Raw genomic sequence first — 7,496 nt, 5'->3', positions numbered from 1 at the left:
TTACATGGCTTCATCACAGTGGACAAAGCCACTCTCATCCAAGTTGAAGATCCTGGCTGGCATGAAACTGTGTCGCTCGACAGCTTCCACGTAAGCCTTGAAGAAGACTTCAACATTTACGCGGTTGAAAGCTATCGCGCGCGAAAGTGACATGCCCTCCGGAGCCTTCAGTGCAAGCTTTGGATGACGGAACATATACCCGTAATACCAGTCACGGGTGGCCATACCTTCCCTCCTCCAGACATCAGGAATAGCCGGGCTGCCAACAGCCTCTGCATACTTCAGGACCATCTCCTGAAAGCTCTCGTCGGCAGGCCGTAGAACATGCGCGCAATCTTTATCGAGTATTCCTCGATTAAGAGTTCCTGCGCATCGGTGGAAAACCTTTGAGTTCGGCTGACGTTTCGCTGGCCTTTTGGCACGAAACGTCCTTCCCAGCAACTCTCCTTGAGGGACCGAGTGAAAGCATCCTGAAAAAAATAAAACAAAGGTAAAGTGGGGAGCATAGGCCCTATAGGCTAAATGGAAAGTAAAGTTCTTACCCATAGGCCTGAAATAAAAGGTAAGTTCTTTGGCTAGCCTAGGCCTACCCATATAAATTACAATTTAAGAGGGCTTAGATTTATTCAAGCTTACCCCAAGAGTCGAAGGTTTCACTCCAAAAATAAGGTTGCTAGCAGTGCGGATACTACAGCCTGTCTCAACTCGGTGATTAAAGGCCTTCTCCAAGTTGGTCCAGTCCGTGGTTGGAGGTGTTCTTGGGCTGGTAGTTGCGAGGCATGGCTGCGAGGCACGAAGGATCTGAAAGAGATAAATGGCATTAGAGACATAATGAATTGGCCTAGGTTAAATATTTCAATTTGGAAGACTAAACACTATTGGGGGGCACATATTGATACTAAAAAAAATTAGTTGCACAAAAAAAATAGCTCAAACATGACTCTATCTTTGACTTTGGCAATCACCCATATTTAATTATTTTAAACCATCAATAATTTTATAAGAGTTAATATATAGTATTAATATTGGTTTAGGTTAAAATGAGAGTGATGGACAGAGTCATTTAAAAAAAAAAAATAAAATCCTTCTTATACCTCCGTGTTCTCGACCCGGACAAACCTGTCCGAGTCGAGAACACGGACCTGCATTTTAAAAAAATTTCTTAAAAATTAAAAAATTGGCCTAGGTTAAATATTTCAATTTGGAAGACTAAACACTATTGGGGGGCACATATTAATTCTAAAAAAAATTAGTTTGCAAAAAAAAAATAGCTCCAAAACTGACTCTATCTTTGACTTTTGGCAATCACCCATATTTAATTATTTTAAACCATCAATAATTTTATAAGAGTTAATATATAGTATTAATATTGGTTTTAGGTTAAAATGAGAGTGATTGACAGAGTCATTTAAAAAAAAAAAAAATAAAATCCTTCTTATACCTCCGTGTTCTCGACTCGGACAACACGTGCACACTGTCCGAGTTGGGACCACCCACGCACAAATAATTTTTTTTAAAAAATTTCGTAAAAAATATAAACAATTGGCCTAGGTTAAATATTTCAATTTGGAGAAGTAAACACTAATGGGGGGCACATATTAATGCTAAAAATTAATTCACTTCCATCAATAAAACACTTTGAAAAATCACTCGATATTTAGCCGTGGCAAACACCCATTTCCAGCTTTTTCCATGGCTTTATCTCACATATGGATACATTTATAGTTGTAAAGAACTATGCAATCATTTCACTTTAATTGGTTTTTCCAGTACACTTAATTTGCATGAATTTTCCAAAAAAACTGTCCGAGTCGAGAACACGGCATAAATTTTTTTCGCGGGTACCCGAAGCGAGTCCATTCTTGTTTAGGCATTCCATATTATCACTGATTTTATGCCAATATGGCTATATTACATAACAAAACTTATTACAAGTTGATCACGCCTTATTCGTGGTCATGGCACAATATATCCTGATGCCGAAAATTAAGATCGCGACCTCTTAAAATCGAAATTCTTACCTTGTTTACAAGCGAAGCGTTGGCGGGTAGGTTTGCAAATGGCGTCTAGTTAGGACCGCCTTCCCTCATACGTCATAGCTCTGACGTCATCCTAGACTCGATCCTTCATTGGGTTAATCAAGACTGTCCGCCCTGGGTCGAGACCTTGTCCGGGTCAGTGAACACACATATATATATATATATTTTTAATATATATAATATATTATATATATATTATAATATATACATATTAAATTATATATATATATATATATAATATATTATGTGTGGTGCGTGTGTGTATATATATATATATATATAATATATATACTATATAAATATATAATATAGATATATAATATTATATATATGTATATATATATGATATATATAATATATATAATATATATAATTTATATAATCTATTATATATATAATATCATATAATATAATATATATATATAATTATATATGTGTCGTGTAGTGTGTGTCGGTGTGTTGGTGGGTGGTGTATTGTGTGTGTGTGTGTGTTAAACTTTCAAATGGTGATTAGAGTACAAGTGAATGTAAGAACATACATTTGTAGGTTCCTAAAAACTGAAAATTTAAATATGTTACCCTGTCTATGCACACTTACATCTAAAAAGGGCAAAAGTGAATCTTTTTCCTCCTCAAGTGTGAACTTTATAGAGGGAACTAGTGCATTTAATCTAATTAAAAATCGGTTCACATCCTCACACAAAGGCCATACACAAAATATGTCATCGACATACCTAAACCAAAGAACATTCGCAGGTAAAATATTTGATAGAAGTTTCTTTTCAAAAAACTCCATGTAAATGTTGCTTAAAAGGGGCGATAAAGGGTTCCCCATAGCCATACCAAACCTCTGCTCATAGAATTTACCATTGAAAGTAAATTTACATTCCTTAATACACAGTTTTAGTAACTCTAAAATGGTGTCAGTTTGCAGAGAAAATTCGTAGTTATCCAACTCATCAGTTAATAGGTGTCAACTGGAACTTTAGTGAAAAGGGAAACTACATCAAAGCTAATTATTTTAAATTCGTAATTAATGTTACAGCTTCTGAGACGGTTTACAAAATCCACATTATTTTTTACTTAAAATCCTGGATAGGCCGCAATGTTTATCCAAGAAACATCGCGGCCTAGCCAGTAAACCATTTGAAGAATATGAACGTCTTATACTACAAAAGTACATAGAAATAACGAAACTGGATGTGGAACGAGCTTTCAGAATCCTGAGGTCATATAGATATAGTTTTAATCAAGCAATCCCTTGGAATGGAGGACTCGATTGGGCGATTACTGTTATCATAAGTTACGAAGCCATTGCCGACGTCTGAAGAATAAACTCGATCGTAAACTTAAACTGCTCATCAAGAACAGCGGTTGGACTAAAGATGCAAATCCCCAGTTTGTATGTAATTTATCGGATAAAGTGTTAGATGATGTAACAAGAACGGCTCTCGGTTATGGTATCAACTTCGGTGTTTGTGACGAGAATGTGGACTGGGTAGGAATAGCTAAATCATTTTGTAATTTACAAAAATTTGGATCGTTGTCTATTGAAGATTTCAACATCTGTGCTATTCTAATGTTCCTGGTAGGTTTTTAAAGGCGTACAGCAACCCTAAAAAAGATAAAAAGTTACACATTACGAAAGCAGATAAATAGAATGCTCTTGTGTTAATAAATAAAGATGATTATGTAAATAAAATGTTAGTTTTGTTAAGTGACCAAGAAACTTATACAGTACTGAACCATAATCCATTAGAGAAGGTTAATAGTGGTTTCAATAAAAAAAACTTAAAACATTGTTAAGGGGAAAAGATGATTTAATTAAGAAATTTTGTATTTTATGTGCATACTTGCCCTATCTTTATGGACTTATTAAAACTCCCAAACAAAATAACCCTGTACGACCTATTATTAGTTCTGTAGGGTCATCAACTTATAATTTGTTCAAAGTGGCTTGTCAGTGAATTGTCACTATTATGGAAAAGTTTCAGGATTTCAGTAAAAAAAATAATGTTGGATTTTGGTAAAAAACCGTTTCTCAGAAGCTGTAACATTAATTACGAATTTAAAATGATTAGCTTTGATGTAGTTTCCCTTTTCACTAAAGTTCCAGTTGACGACCTGTTAACATTTTTAGCTGATGAGTTGGATAACTACGAATTTTCTCTGCAAACTGACATCATTTTAGAGTTACTAAAACTGTGTATTAAGGAATGTAAATTTACTTTCAATGGTAAATTCTATGAGCAGAGGTTTGGCATGGCAAATGGGAACCCTTTATCGCCCCTTTTAAGCAACATTTACATGGAGTTTTTTGAAAAGAAACTTCTATCAAATATTTTACCTGCGAATGTTCTTTGGTTTAGGTATGTCGATGACATATTTTGTGTATGGCCTTTGTGTGAGGATGTGAACCGATTTTTAATTAGATTAAATGCACTAGTTCCCTCTATAAAGTTCACACTTGAGGAGGAAAAAGATTCACTTTTGCCATTTTTAGATGTAAGTGTGCATAGACAGGGTAACATATTTAAATTTTCAGTTTTTAGGAAACCTACAAATGTATGTTCTTACATTCACTTGTACTCTAATCACCATTTGAAAGTTAAACTCTCTGTATTCTCTTCCATGTTTTTAAGACCTTTAAGAATTTGTTGTCCTGAATTTTTAGAAGACGAGATTACCAAGATTTATGATATTGCTTTTAAATTGAAGTATCCGTCATTTTTAGTTGATGTTGCTTTAAGAAAGGCCAAGAAAACATTTTATGCAGTGGACCATGTACAGGCTTTTGACCCTAGTAATTTGCTTGTTTTACCCTTTGACAAAAACAGGTTTCTTTCTTTGCCAAAAATGTTAAAGTTTTTCTTTTTAATGTTAACGTTGTTTTAGTAACACTCAGTCTGTAAGAAACAATTTTAATAAGGAACTCTCCACGTTTACAAACGGGTTGCATTTAAGAAATTCCATGCAGAGATTGTGATAAAAAATATATTGGTCAAAGTGGCAAACTACTGGCATCAAGATTAAATCAACATAAATATTGTGTACGTGTAGGAAGTACATCGAGTGCTCTCTCTTTACATATGAATAATTTTATTCACGCAATTAATTGGAACAATTCAAAGGAAATTTTGTTTTGAAGAGATATTATTAAAAGAAACATTATAGAATCTAGTATAATAAAATATAAGTCAAGTAGTGTTTTTAGTATTAGCAACGGACAATATAAACTAGATAACTGGCTTACGAAATGTATTGTTGACAACTTCGTAACTATGTAATTGACTGCTTGATAGTTCCATTTCCATTTGTTGTTGTCCTTTAAGTGTAATTCTAGGCTGTGGACCATTTGCTTCTTGACTAGGCTGTTTGATTGTTCTGTATTTTGATATATATATATATATATATATATATATATATATATATATATATATATATATATATATATATATATATATATGTGTGTGTGTGTGTGTGTAATATATATATATACTATATATATATATATATATATATATATATAATATATATATATATAATATATATATTATAGTATATATATTATAGTATAGATGTATATTATATTATATATATATTATTATATTATATTATATTATATTATATTATATTATATATTATATTATATTATAAAAAAATTGTCTAGTCAAACCCATAACAAGTTCTTTACAGTAATAATAATGAAAATGAATACCAAACAAAGCAATGCATTTAATTAATCTCGGCCACACACTTTACCCTTCAAAAACTTATTCTGATAATTATATATATTCTGCACTTGTCCTGCGAGAGGATATATTATAATTCTATATAAATCCTCTTTCTAATGCAACAACTAATAGGGAATAAATTCTGTAATTAGGTACACTTCCAGAAGACAGAAATTCAAAATACTGCAATTACGAAATTTCTAATTTCTTATACCAAGGAAGGATGCAATTACGGAACTTATATAACTACTGCTATTCTAATTTCTAAATTTCTAAACTAACGAAAGGAAAAAAATTCATTAGGTAATTTCCGAGAGAAAAATTCCTATCATTTGGAAATGGCTCCCACGACCTCCGTTGGATATAGTCAATACGACCCAATTCAAGTCTCGAGAAGAGCGACTTCAAAGCTGCTGATAGGTCGTCCTGGAGCGCCCACCCCTCCCCGGCCCCCACGAGTGTCAGACTTCACAGGGCGTTTTGCGCCGAGAGCGAGCTGACGTCACCCTTGAAAGGCGAGGCCCTTCGCCTTTTACAGAGGTCATGATCGGTGACTAAAGGCCTTCGAGCGTAACCCGAGATGCTTAGCAGCGGCTTCGGGGAATTTAAGCCTCTTATCACTATAGATTTTTTGTTGGGATGATGTCGGTCAGGAGGTAGGTTTAAAAAGTGTTTGTTGCAATAAAAGGAGTATGAAGTGGTTGCTGATCAAACTTAAAGGTCATTAGAGAATTGACAAAAAATTGAACGAAGAATACTATAGTAATTGTTAGGTTTAAATGGCTTATTATACTAGAAGCATGAAGTGATCGCTGTTAAACGTAAAGCCATTACAGAATTACTGTAAACTTAAATGCAGAATACTAACTGTCTTGTGATATTATAAATGCTCGTAATTATTCCCCTTTAAATACCTGCATACCTTTTGGACACCAACGTTAAATGTTGCCAGAATTTAAAAGATGAAATGATAACAAATGTTCATTAAGTGTAGAATTAAATCAAATGATTGATTGAATATAGAATTTAGCCAAAGGCCAAGCTCTGGGACCTATGAGGTCATCCAGCTCTGTAACGAAAATTGACAGTAAAAAGTTTGAAAGGTGTAACAGGAGGAAAACCTCAAAGCAGTAGCACTTTGAAACAATTGTTAGGAGAGGGTGGAAAGTAAGATGGAAGAAAGCGAATATGAAAGGAAGCACAATAAAGGAAACGAAAGTGGTTGCAGCTAGGGGTCGAAGGCACGCTGCAAAGAACCCTAAGTAATGCCTACAGTGCACCGCATGAAGTGCACTGACTGCACTGCCCCCCTACGGTCTGTAAATCAAACGGGCTTTAAAATTTTCAAGGAAGTATATATATCAATACCTATTTCTAGTACGAGTCGTCTATTTTCCTTCGAATTCCTAGAAGCAGAATTTGGACCACCACCATCCAATCAAAATAAACCCCACCTCCATTGGTAGGATTAGAGCGATAAACACCGTTCGATTCCGGATAAGAGAATGACATGCATATGCATATTTCCGATGCTACAAATGGAAAGTGGAAGGGAGTCTATGATTCTCCGATCTGCATATAAATTGATTATCTTCCAGCTCTATCTTAACAATATCATAAGAGTTGGGTGCGAAGTTAGAAGTAGCTCTGATGTAAGTAAATCAACTCGGATGCTTTTCGACCCGCTCGTCGACGAAACACCAGATCCAGCTCTATTTATCTA

The sequence above is a fragment of the Macrobrachium nipponense genome, chromosome 38 (assembly GCF_015104395.2).
Source record: "Macrobrachium nipponense isolate FS-2020 chromosome 38, ASM1510439v2, whole genome shotgun sequence".
Taxonomy (NCBI): Eukaryota; Metazoa; Arthropoda; class Malacostraca; order Decapoda; family Palaemonidae; genus Macrobrachium; species Macrobrachium nipponense.
The sequence above is the reverse complement of the archived record's forward strand: the minus strand, read 5'-3'. Positions refer to the sequence as shown.